The following is a 13,450-nucleotide window of genomic DNA, read 5'->3' as shown; positions in this document are numbered from 1 at the left end:
TTTCCTGCAGAGCTCTCTCTTGGGTGAGTTTAGTTGCGAGTGTATCAACCACTGAACAAAACCCATCACCAAAGAGTGAGGCTTGTGCCACCGGAGTCTCTTTCAACTTTTCTGACAAGTCTTTGTTGAAAACGAGATTCAACGAGGCACAAGCGTTCTCCCGCCTAAGTAGGACTGCTCTGCGAGTCAGTAGCATAGATTCCTCCATGATAGTAGAGGAAAGCTTTGCCGCTAGCTCACAATCCCGATAAAGATCGGAATCCTCCCCACACAGCTCCTTCACTTGATGACCTACACTCGAGGTCAACAAAGAAGAAAAGGCTGAAAGTCTGGTAGATACTCTGAGAGAATTATCCACCGACTTTAATTGTTCCTCCCAATATGGGGAGAACGATTGTGGGTGGTTCTTATTCACTTGGTGAGGTAAGAACTTAGCAACGTCCCCTTCTATACCTGGGCACCGGAACATTCCGTTATAGTCATTCTCAGACACACGGAACGTTTTCCCGTAGTCCGGCCCTCTATAAGACAAGGATCCACGATGATCTCCTTTCTTATCAAGAGCCTGCCAATAGCCAAGTATTTCGCAGGAAGAGTGACACCAGATAATGTGTGTAGTCCACTACCTACCCCCAGGCCTCCTAGAAGGACGCTTGGTGTCTCCTCGGTTACCTCAGGACCATACGTCAAGTCTAAGTTACGAGCTAGACGACGTAACGTGTCCGGGTCTCCTTCGAGAAAACCGGGTGGTATAGAATCTACCCCACTAGACGTTGACTCACTTGCGCCCTCAGTACGGGCCGGAGGAAATGACATCATCTCATGTGACGCTTTCCTCCTCGCCAGAGTATTCCTCACCCTCACTGGTATCTGAATCCGACCCAACACCGATCTGTGATTCATACTCCTGTGTTTCAGAAGTGTTTGTCATGGTCGATCCTCAGTGTAACCTGATAGGAGACCCGACATAACGCCAACTGAAGGGAGGACACGCCTGCACCTTGCGATGCATTAGGTGTCACTGGGAACGTAGGCTCGCTAGTTACCGTTACGTGTCGACCGCCTACTCGGCTGCTGTCGCACTGGTACCGACCTAGGTGCTCTACGGGCCCTACCCGAAGTCCCCCGAGTATTCTGAACTTGAGTCTGTCCAAGTCCGAACCTCTGCGGGTTAAACCAAGGAGGAACACATCCCCACATTGCTGCCGGATTCATCCACGGCCCAGCATTGGGGAAATTCCCTTGATTAACGGGTATACCAACTCCTGGCACCCCCATGCTTGTTGCCACTGTCCGGTCTGTGGTACAGTAGTATACAAGTTGGGATTGGGCGCGGTTAGCCGCGGTTGGCAACTCTCGACCTTGCGGAAAGTTGAATGACCGCTGGGTCCCTGCTGACTAGTTGATTGATAAACACTAGTATAACCTCGAGGATTATCGACCGTATTGGGAGAATCCGAGGTCAGCGCTGCTTGATTGAACACTTGATGTAGTGTACTTGGGGAGTTATTCATCATTGAATAATTCGACCCATCAAGCATGACCCTAGGTGATCGACTATCAAAAGGATGAACATCCTCTTGAGACCGCTCATGAGTAACTTGAGCAGTCGGCTCAATACCTGACGATAATAACGTATCAGGGGGCTCCGCCCATGTCCACGCTACCCTGGATATCCCGGGTTGCATGTAACGGGGGTGCCAATGATAGGCTCGAGGTAGCACCTTCCGCATCTACCGATCCTTTCATTACTGATCTAGTCTCGTTCACGGGGACCCCGTTACTAGAAATTGGGTCTACCACTGGCTCCGTTTCTTTCGAGAGGTTTCCCCCTGTACTCCGAACTAAGCCTAGTGGGTCCCTTGTCACTTTCGGGATCGCTCCCTTACTGTGGCAACACTAGATCCTGGCCTCCCGTGTTCAACAGAACATACTGTTTACTAGCGAGAGAACCAGTATCAGATCCTCCTATTTTCCGGGGGTTATTCGCCCCTGTACTAATGGGTAGATCTTTGGAACCAACCACTTTCCGGGGTGACCCTGTACTCATGAGTAAGTTCGATGAACCCTGCACTTTCCTGGGGTTTCCCCTGTACTAATAACTGGGTTCATTGTATCGAGACCAGCTGTGTTCCCCGGCACTTGCGCACCTGTACTAACTGCTGGTCCCAACTCTGACATTTTCTGTGGCACTACAGTCGCACCCCTACTCGTGTCTGAGCCTTTAGACCCCAATTCAGGATTCCCGGGGGAACCTGAACCAGAGAAAAGGGCAGGAGCCCTAGCATCGGTAGCCCCCTTGCCGCCTAACTTAAGCGGTAGCGGCCTCCTTTGCTATCACGCTCGCTTTCTCAACTAACTTCTACCCGACTTACCACCTTTTGAAGGTCTCTGCTTGGATGGTCTAATTCCCAACTGCTGACCTCGCTCCAAAGCGTCAAACTGCTCCTCTGAAATCCCTATACATATGGTACATCTGGCGGAACGCGAACACTCACGATGAACATAACAAAGTAAATGAGGGTCCCAGCCAGGAACCGTGATGGGCACTTAGCACATCGACGGGAAGACATAATAGGATACAGGTCACTTCAAAGTACTAGCAAGATGGTATAATCTTTATTATGGTAATTAGAATTCGACTAAATTTTATTCAATCTACACAGAGAAACGGCACAAAATAGAGATTATATAGAATATATCTCTATAAAAATGACTATAAAACCCGTCACTCGACTTCGATATAGCTTCACTGATAGTAGCAATCCACCATCACACAACTTTCACCTACTGTACGCCTCTGGTATGTTGTCACTAGTCTAATTCTAACAACTGCCAAGAACAACAGGGAAAACGCTATATGAGTATAACAAGTTACGGATATCATATATAGAATAAATTGTGTGATTAAACTATACAGCGGACGCTCTAGCAATGCCTTCCGAAAAGCTAGGCAATCACACGGTAACAAAGGGCGATCCTTAGATTAGCGACCGCCATGTTTTGGGCGATCGCGAATCGAAAAATTCGACTAAAGGACACATCCCGATAGTTTAATGAGTTTAAAAGTTCCCCATGATACTTAACACTCTCCGCTATAACTGCTATCCTTCCGATTGCAATACACGGCTGTTTTTAGTACACAAAATCGTTCACCAACAAGCACGACCGTCGGAGCTCATAAGCAACACGTCTTTCTTGGGCGGTGACAAAAAATTTTGAACAGGGATCGTTGCACGCATGCGCTCAACTCAAAGGGCGCCGATAGGTCGGTCTTAGGGACAGGTCAGAAAAATCTCTGTGTGTGAGAGGGTTTTTGTGTTTCGTATAATCGGTAGATTAATGCAATTTGTATTTGTATCAACATTGAAGGTGGGTAGTTCTATGTATAAGTATAATATTTTGTTCTGGGTCTGATTATTCGGACTAGAATGAACTAAAACATCAACAACATACAAAGTCATAAAGTCAACCACCAAATTACATCCTTTTCTTATAACATTCAACTTGATCGAAAAATCTATCTTTTATGCACGACGACACGAGAGTTATGTGTGCATAAGATAGAACTTACGGCTATTTGAAAACGCTGTCTGCATAGCGTTGATACTTTTTATAACGTAAGTAAAAAACATTCTTCCGAATGTCACTTTTGGCTACAATTTTCCTGGACTAACATAATGTATCTTCGGATTCAAGGTTGCTTACTTTTAGAGAAAAATACATCTTTGAAGTACATTCTGGAGATGTTTTAGGTCACAGCAGTGCGATGCTCGAGCAATGATCATGGCGATTTACTGTCACCGATGTACACGCTTAGAGACGACCTTTTTTCAATTGGGTACATCCGGTCATAATCAGTCACAGTCACTGATCAGTGGTCACAGTACATGCGCAGTGTAGACGGCTGGTGGAATAAGCATGTGCGGAGTTCAGGATTGGCAAAGCAGCGACTTAGTAGCCCAAAAGGATGACTTTTGAAGATTTTCCACACTACAGTTTCCTGTCCAATAGACACCAATTGATGGTTAAGAAAGTAATTGAGCAACTTTTCAAATCTGGCGTAGGCAATTTATGGTATTTTGCTATCCCATAGATACCAATGTATGAATTTTAAAAACAATCGATCGACTTTTAATTTATTTGACTCATGATTTGGGCTAACATTTTTGGCAACACTGCTGGAGGTCAGTGGGTGCATATACAGCAGAAACACGGCGTTGATCGAAGCCGCTCGGAGAACGAATATTGACGTTTTTAAGTACATGTATGAAAATTTAAGAAAATATTATAGTACAGTGTGTCGGTAATATGTCACGAACTATTTCATGATATTTTGGAGACAACAACTAACTTGAGGAAGAAGTTTTATTCATATGCATGAAATTGTACTCTGTATGGCAACTGCGCATATGTATCACACGTACATGTATGTAAACAAGTACGTTACATACGATAACATCCTTGCAAGTTCTAACTTTCGTATCACAAGCTATCTGCATCTGCATCTGTTAGCTACTGTGTAATCTCCAATAGGATGTCCAACACAGGGCGCTGACGCGGAGCAAGGCAGCGGGCAATTAACGAAGAAGGGCCCTCCTGGTTAACTCCAGAGGGTTGCAAGCTTGCAGCTGACGCTTTGAAACTTTCCGTGGTTGGGGAATGCCTAATTGAAGGTGGAAGTGAGTTCCACTGTGCCGTTGTCCTAGGAAGAAAGGAATACTTGTAGCAGTCCTTCTGAGTGGGAATTTTCTTAAATGAAGTAGCAGATGTTTGTCTAGTAACTCTGTGATGACTGGTCTCCCCTTGATGCTAAATTTGCTGAGGTCAATAGCTGCAGATTGGTTTGTAGCTTTGTAAAGAAGGATAAGACGGGCTCTCAGGCGTCTCTCTTCTAATGTGGCCCATTCAAGGTCTTTCTTCATGGATGTTACACTACTTTCCCTGCTGTAGTTCCCTGTAGCAAATCTGGCAGCACGATTTTGCACCGCTTCAATACGATCGGTTGTTCATACGAAAGTTAGAACATTTCGAACAACATTCAACCACGAAATGTCTCAGACATTTACACGAATCATTGTTACACATGCACACTTACCCAGACGGCAAACAGTTGCAAATTTCCTGCAAATTTTCACCAAATAAGTAAAACCAAAAATGAACAAAATTCACGTAGTGTAAGCTGCCATTGAACGGTTCGTAATTCAATCCCTTTTTGAGTTGGAGCACCAGATTGCCGCCCTCTGTGCACTTCTGTTTTTTAGATTTGTCACAAAATAATCATGAGACTGTGTGCTTGGTAGCTCTTGGTGGGGGGGGGGGAGGCCTACTCAACGTTTGTTTTGGGTAGGGGTGTGCCGCTGAGACTTAAAAAGGGGTACCTTCAATATATTTGGACTCAGGTATAGGCCTACTAGGCTAGTAGGCCTACCAAAATTATCAAAATTCTCGGTCCTAGGGCCTAACTATAATTGAATTTTCCTCCATATTTTTGGGGCAATTTAAAAAATGTTGGCTACAGTGAAACAAAATTGGAATCATTTTCCGAAAAAATATTATGAGAAAATTGTGAAAAAAGGACCCATCCATAGGGCCTATATTGAAATTGGACTAGAAAAGGAGGTCATTGATATAAATGCATGCTACCCATGTTTATGGAACGTATAGGCCTACACTCAGTACAAATGAGTGCCCCCCCCCCTCCGGAGTTTATTAAAGAACCAGGATCACTTACAAGTCTTGTTGCACTCAATTAAGGGGTTTATCTCTCAGAATCTCACATTTTTGTAAAAAAGAAAAAGTAGGCATGAGGGGGGGGGGAGAGAAAATCTGGGGGGAATAAATTAGGACAAAGAGCCGGCCCGACAAGGAGAAAAAATTAAAGAGAAAGGAAAAGAGCCGGACTGAATAACTTGAAGGAAAACTGAGTGGCATACATACGCCCCTATAAAAAGTTATTATCATTAACAGAATCTCCTCAAATTTGAACTTTAGGCCTATAGCTGATACCGGGTATTTTGATTTTGCGAAGTACAAAAATAATAGGCCCTATGACCATTTCTCTGTCAAATTACATTTTAATTACATTAATCTGTTACTTTACTTTAATCATCTGAACTATGATGCTGAACAAACAAAGAACACCCAGCTGCATAATGCATATCAATGTAGAAAATCAACACTGAATAATTGCAATATAAATCTGATGTGCCAAAATCATGAAAATGTATGTTGATATTGGGTTGTGACCACTTGTTTAAAAATAAAGAAAATAATAAGTAATCAATAATTAATAATTAAAAGTTACCTCGTGCCTTTTAAAAGATCTTAAACAGTAAACTAAGAATTAATTGTGATGGGCCTAACAATTTCTATGGGCAAAAACAACTCGTGCTCATTAGTAACTATATAAGTAACATCAGTACTACAGCCACATACATTTTAGAATGTGCATGTAAAATCAATCTTGCCAAATCTGAAGCTATTTGGATAGGCAAAGAAAGGTTCATTAAATCATCATCTGTATGGGCAGGGTCTTCTTTGGAGAACTATACCGGTAGTGATTTCAAAACTTTGGGTATTAAATTCTTCCTGAATTTTAAGTTAATTTTTGATCTTAATTAACTTTAACAGAGTAAATTCTAGGATAGGAAAATGTTATTAAAACACTTCTTTTGCCTCAGCTGCTCTACCTTTTTTTTTTTCAGTTTTGAGTATCAAAATTCCCAATTCTTTCTTTAAATAACAAATTGTTTTTCAAGTTCATTTGGCCTTTGGAATGGTGGTAATGATATTCTTGATTTGATTACTTCAACTCAATTTAACATGGTAATCTCTGATGCATAACTATGTTGCCTAATTCGCAAAATTGTTGATTTTCTGATGGACAATCACTCTACTCATCAGGCTGCAGCACTGTGTTTTCTATCTTTATAGAGCTAAAAGGACATTCGAAAAGTCGCATTAGAGTAGACCCAACTTGATTCAACAGAGGCTGTACAATTTTCTCTACATGCGTTCATGTATAGGGCGGCATATTACCCAAGTAGCCCTCAATTTTACGAAAATTTGGTGTTTTCAAATGACTTTTCTAAAAAGTGCCATTTTTCATCACCAGCAATTTAAGCATGTTTATTTTGCATACATGCATAGCATTTTGAACGCCTAAAACGTTAGGCAGAACTTAGGCTATTATTATAGGCCTACACTAGTGCACTGACTGCTTTTTTAGGGCGCATTATAATTATCATGAAGTGGTGCCCAAAACATCTTTAGGCCTCCTTGTAGGCCTAGGCCTATAGCCTTCTACCAGGGGGAGGGGGGCACTCAAGTATGATAGTGTACACATGATAATGCGTGACCAAATTTTCTTTAAACACCCCTTAAAATAGTTTTACCCTATACCAGCAAATTTAGGCCCTTAATAAGGTAATTTAATATAAAATTTACCCCAATGAGTTTTTCGGCTAGTAAAAATGAAAAAATTGTACCCTTTTTGGACTCAATTTACCAAAAATTTGAAAAGGTACCCTAAACAAGTTGTTCAGTTTCAGAAAACTACCGTATACTGAGTACCCTTATTCTTGAAAATGTGAGTGGCCCCCAGTAGCCTCCTCCACTCCGTCACTATCTGTCACTGAACGTCTAAATGAGGAATATTCCCCCTCTTCACTTCACCTTCTGGCCTGCCAAATAATTTTGCCCAGAAACACAAATGACCATTCGGGTACGTTCCCCCGGAGGGCTCCCCGGAAAGACCCCTTTTTTTGGATTTCGCAGCTCCAAAAGACCCCCTATAAGTTGACCAAAATAGAGCTCCGAAACTGAGACGAATATACTAACCCTAAAGACCCTTGATTTTGATAATTTCGGCTCTAAAGGGTTTTTTCAGCCGATTTTTAAATTTTAACCAGAAAGCCAAGAAAGACCCTTGATTTTGACTGTTCATGATGCAGTCATGTCTACAGTAGAATTCACCACGACCTTTGCAGGACTTAAACCCCATTAAAAGCTATTAAACCAAGATAACACTCTTCTCTGGTTGTACACATGTTTCTGTTTTATCTGTGCGGTATCGCAATGAGCTGGTATTATAGTTTCAGTTGGGTAACCGATTATAAAGGAAACGAAAGGTAACAATGGTATGTGGGCCTTTGTTCACGAAATGAGACAATACTCTGCTTATTGTTAACCAGCATTCTTGAAAATGAGCAACATAATGATTGTTGACTTAACACGCGGTTTGGAAAATAGTCTTCACATTTTTTGGTGTTATCTGTCGTTTACATAGGCCTATCCTTCCTAAACACAAAAGTGCGAATACTTCCAAACACCTAGCTAAAATGTTAGGACATGTTACAAAACTATATTTTCTAGAATTTCAGAGAATAGGCCTACTTTAAATGTAGCTTGTACCGTTTTTTGTGGCATCCTTCAGAAGTGAGCGGTCCGTTACCAATATTTTCGGTCAAATCTCCATTCAATTAACACGGGGAGTTGGCTATAGCTATGCCTTGCTCTCACTCATATTTTACCAAAGTGCGACTAATCTGAACATCTAACCTCGCTGTAATATTAGGTCATGTTAGAGAAATATATTTGCTAGAAGTTTGGAGAATACTTTAAATATTGGCCGGTTATTTTTCACACAGTGATGTTAACTAGGCAAATGCCTATACTTCTAACATACACTATTTGTAAAGGTCGCGCGTCAATGGTGAGAGCACTGTGTATTGTGTATAGGAAAACGGACAGTACCCCGAGTAGGCCCTAACTGCAGTAGGGGAATGTGGGGCATAACGGACCCCCGGGGCAAAACGGACCCCGGGCAAAACAGGCCTTGGCAATTACTACCCTTTATGCAAATTATATTGAGGAACACAAGTATGGCCATGCGGATTTACAACAGAAATTTGATCTGAAACAATCCATTGACATCCGAGCAAGATCGGGTCAAAAAATTACTACCCGTCTGACGTAAGACATGTATATGTTTGTTGTGCTGAAATTTTACTTCATTAATATCGGATTCCAAAAAAAATGTATAAAAAAAAATTGTAACACGAACACTGAAAACAAAAACTCGTATTATGTAAGCTGAACTAAGCTTTTGTTTAGTAGGACCACTAGTTTCCCCTGGTAAACTAGTTTTTAATGTCGGACTAAACGTCCATCTAGTATGCTTGGCTAGTACAGCATGCAGTGAGGGAAATTGTTAGTACGGACCATAGGCGTAGATCCCGGGGGATGGGGGATTTATCCCCCAATATTTTGCCAGGGGGGGGATGGTCCATACAATCATCCCCCCCAATGTTGATGCCTGATAATGGGTTTCTGACCAAATTAACCTCATATTTGCCCATTTTAGCCCCAAAAGTGCAAAATTTCGCGCGCTTCGCGCGCATTTAATCTACTTTAATCCACTTTTAGCTTCAAAATAGCAAAAATTTTCGCGCGCTTCGCCCGCATTTATATTATAAACTGATTCTGTCGCCAAAGGGCGCTGGATTGACTATACTTCAAGATTTTTTTTTCCAACTTCATCCCCCCAAATGTCAAAAAGAAATCTACGCCACTGGTACGGACATGCCGAACTATGCCAAATTAGGGTACCGTACTTTACTAATAAGTGAAAATTAGTTGCACCACAAAAGTTGGTCCAACTAACTTTTCTGGCTTTACGAATTGGTAGAACGAATCATGGTTGTGGACCGTACCAAGGGTTGTACTAAAGTTGAATTTACCGCCCTTTTGATCACATGACATAACTCTTATGACAAATTAAGCTAGTAGAGCTAAACGGATTTTTTTTTTTTTGAAAATATTTTATCATTTTTATAACAAATTGTAAGAGTCCAGTTGTATTGGTTAGTGGTATATTAAAGGTAAATACAAACTTCAACTGAACATTATAATTTTTACAGTCATATTACTTATGGTGACGTCACAGAGCATCCTCGAAGTTAAGTGTTCCGTTATGCCCCACCTTCCCCTACCGGTATGTCGCAGCCGCCGCTTTTTAACATTTCGCAGCTCCGAAAGGACCCCTTTTACCAGTACGCCGTCAGCTCTAGACTTCTCCGTAGTCCACTTGCCCATTTTGCATACTCTGGTCATTATACATTTAAGCATAAAACTCTGATTTGACTGATTTGTGTGCAACTGATAGATTTCCACATCTGTAGCTGATCTTTTCAGTCACCGCACTCCCTCTGTTTGTTAGCTTCCCAAGTGGACTAGCCTACTGACTTTGCCTTGCGGTTAAGATTTTTAACACGGGACTCTATGGAGAGTTAGGCCAAGTTCCTGGCCTAACTAAACTGGCCATGATGTAATGCATCTTTAAATGGATCTGCCTTGTGATTGGTCGCCCATATCTCGCTATTGTTTAAATCTTCCGGGCCTGCGCCATTACCATTACTACACCGTACACAACTATCTGTGGTATTTGCGGCGCTTTTGTGTTGACGCGAAAGTTAATCTCTCTTCAAACATCTAGCGCGTCTTGTACTATACCATGCTTAGTAGGCCTACTTGTGGTTAATGGACTGATAAACAAGTATGCTTGACTGTGTGTTTTTAGAGAGCAAAGTCCCGGGGGTACTTAAATTCAAAGTCCATAGTCGGATTTTCGGGGTTCGCTATCAATAAACTGGTAGATTCCAAAATCAGAATATTTTATTGTTCAGTATTAAAGTGAGCCATTATAATTATGCAAGATAATGTTGCATTCAGTTACTTTTATTGTCACTAATTATCTGATATTTTTAACTCTTTATGACCGTTTTACTATTGAATACTTTAATTTTAATAAACATCAGTATAATTTTGAGTTCAACGAAATGGGTTCATCATGACTAATAATGACATCCTATTTTTAATAAAATTCGACTATGGCATAGTCTACGTCGTCAGCTCCCAAAGACCCACCGGCCACCACCTCAAAATTCCGGGGGAACATTCTGCTTCTGCTTCTGCTTCGTAATTGGCACCGCCTCCGTAGAGTATCACGCCAATGGAGGGTCAGGGTCAGTTAGTTATGCTGCAGATGTGTTTTCAATCTTGCTTTGAACTGTGTTGTTGAAGTAGCTCCGATGACATTGGGGGGCAGGGCGTTCCAGTCAACTATAGTTTTTGGGAAATATGAGTTCTTGAATGTTTCTGTTCTGGCATCCAAATGTTTGTAACACGCCTGATGAATGCGGGTGCTCCTTGATGGTATCAGCCTTTTATTTGCTGCGTTGACAAAAAGTTCCTGGTTTCTGATTTTGTATAGGTTTGTTAATCTTGAGGCTTTCCTTCTTTCTTGAAGAGTTGGCCATTCAAGGTCGCTAAGCATTGATGTGACGCTGCTATGACGACTGTAATCACCACATACAAATCTGGCCGCGGAACGTTGCACTTTCTCGATTTTGGAGATGTTTTTAGCTGTGTAAGGATCCCATATGGAGCCGGCGTACTCCAAAGTTGGCCGCACAATTGATTGGTAGGCGAGAATCTTTGTGTCTTTGGGTGCTGCATAAAGGTTCCTTTTGACTAAACCCATGACGGAATTTGCTTTTTTCACTGTTTTGTCAATATGTGTATTCCATGACAGGGTGCCCGGACTTCGACGCCAAGGTACGGGTTGGAATCAACCGGAGTCAGTGTCTGTCCACATAAGGAGTAATCAAAGACTTTTGGTGTACGTCTCAGTGCTAGTCATTCTGATGACGGTGCATTTGCTGGGGTTGAATTGCATGAGCCATTTCTGTTGCCAGAGTTCTAGATGGTGTAAGTCTTCCTGGAGGATCTAGTATGGTCAGCTTGCGACCGTATGGTATGATCATGGAAGAAAGAGATGAGAAGGAACCACAACGACTTCGATCGGCCAAGTTTTAATCCGCTTATCTATTGACGCATGAAAAGAAAAGCTATCAAAGGTACTTACTTTCATGTATGATCCATTTACCGCGATCGATGCTTGGCGAAATCATTACTGGAAAAAAACTATAACAAACCCATCCAAGAACAAACAAACGCTACCCAGAAGTAAAATTATGGAATTTCACTGATGCTCTGGACATGTATAGTAGCTTTGTTTTGGGATCTACAGTCAAACTGTTTTCTTGATCGTGTTGTGTAGAAAATGTCCTTTAACACATCGAAAAGGTCCTCAAAATCGGCCGTTTTTTGGCTGAGTTTCATCTTTAGCAAATAAGGTAAGATTTTGGTGACTTTTTCGATGAAAAATAGATGCAAAATGTTCTTAAATACTGCACAATGTTCCGGTTGAGTCCGGTACATGAAACCTGTTTAATTTAATAGTTTATATGTGTATAATCGTAACTAGCTAACTCGTTTCAGTGCCAAAGACTGCCAACTCTGAGAAAAAAGTCATCAAAGTTAGGGAAAATTGGGTGAAATGGAAGAAAAAGATGTAGGCCATCAATGACCGATGATCACGTCACCAGAGAAAATCCTATAGGGTGCTTGCACGGAAGGTCATTAGTTCAAATCATCCTTCAGACACGCTCCAGAAGACATGCAAATACATGGAGTACAATACCAATCACCTATTTAACGCGGGGTATTGATCAAAGTAAATCCTCATGAATAACAATGTCAATTAAATGTCGGTAAAGGGAGTGGACAAAGTGAATGCGTTCGTTGTGGTTCCTTCTTATCTCTTTCTTCCATGGTATGATAGAGCAAACAATCATCGGCGAATAGCCTAATTTGCGACATTCCCACCAAAATTTTTTGATGTCTGCCCCCCCCCCCCCAGGGCTAAAAAGGGCCTAGGGTAGGTGCAGGTAATATGGGACAGCAGGTAATATGGGACACCTGTTTTCATTTTAACAAAAAGTAGCTTAGAGAAGGTAAACACTTTAAGTTGATTTGTTAAGTGTTTAGAGACATCAATTGTGCTTCTAGAAATGCAGTTTTGGAGTCTGTGTATCAAACTCTTGGAAATCAATGCCAAAAAGAGTGAAATTGAAAAAAAAATTATGTCGTTTTTTTGGCCTGATGTAAAATCAATGACGTCACATTTTATGATTGTGTATCCAAAAACTCTGGTACTGAGGGGGCATTTGTCATTTTTTATGATCTTTAGGTGATGGGTTAAGCTTATCAGCAGGTAAAATTCCACTGACAAGTGGCACTTTCCTTTTATAAATGATTATTTTCTCTGATTTTCAACTGAATGGGTGCAGGTAATATGGGACACATAGGAAATAGTGTGCATTGTCAATGCGAAAAGCAAAACTATTTAGAAAATTGAATTTTCTTGTAGAAATTTGCATTTAACATTCAAAATCATGTAACAAAAATGTTTTTAGAACAAAAGAGTGATTTTCTGAACTTTTGATTTTCACCATAGAGATAACATAGTGTCCCATATTACCTGCACATGCAGGTAATATGGGACACTTGACGATGACGTCATTTTGACGTCATAGCGTCCAAA

At 41.4% G+C, this 13,450-nt stretch overlaps 1 protein-coding gene across 1 annotated transcript in view; it reads right to left on the bottom strand.

Annotated features, from left to right (window-relative positions):
• LOC140145714 (importin-13-like) overlaps positions 1 to 5,188 on the bottom strand; it is a 102,823-nt gene extending 97,635 nt beyond the window's left edge. The window contains 1 exon segment of the mRNA XM_072167399.1: positions 5,099 to 5,188. The gene's annotated coding sequence lies outside the window, so the exon portion shown is untranslated.
• Between the last annotated feature and the right edge of the window lie 8,262 nt (positions 5,189 to 13,450).

This window comes from Amphiura filiformis, chromosome 2 (genome assembly GCF_039555335.1).
Source record: "Amphiura filiformis chromosome 2, Afil_fr2py, whole genome shotgun sequence".
In the NCBI taxonomy this organism is placed as follows: Eukaryota; Metazoa; Echinodermata; class Ophiuroidea; order Amphilepidida; family Amphiuridae; genus Amphiura; species Amphiura filiformis.
The sequence above is the reverse complement of the archived record's forward strand: the minus strand, read 5'-3'. Positions and strand labels throughout refer to the sequence as shown.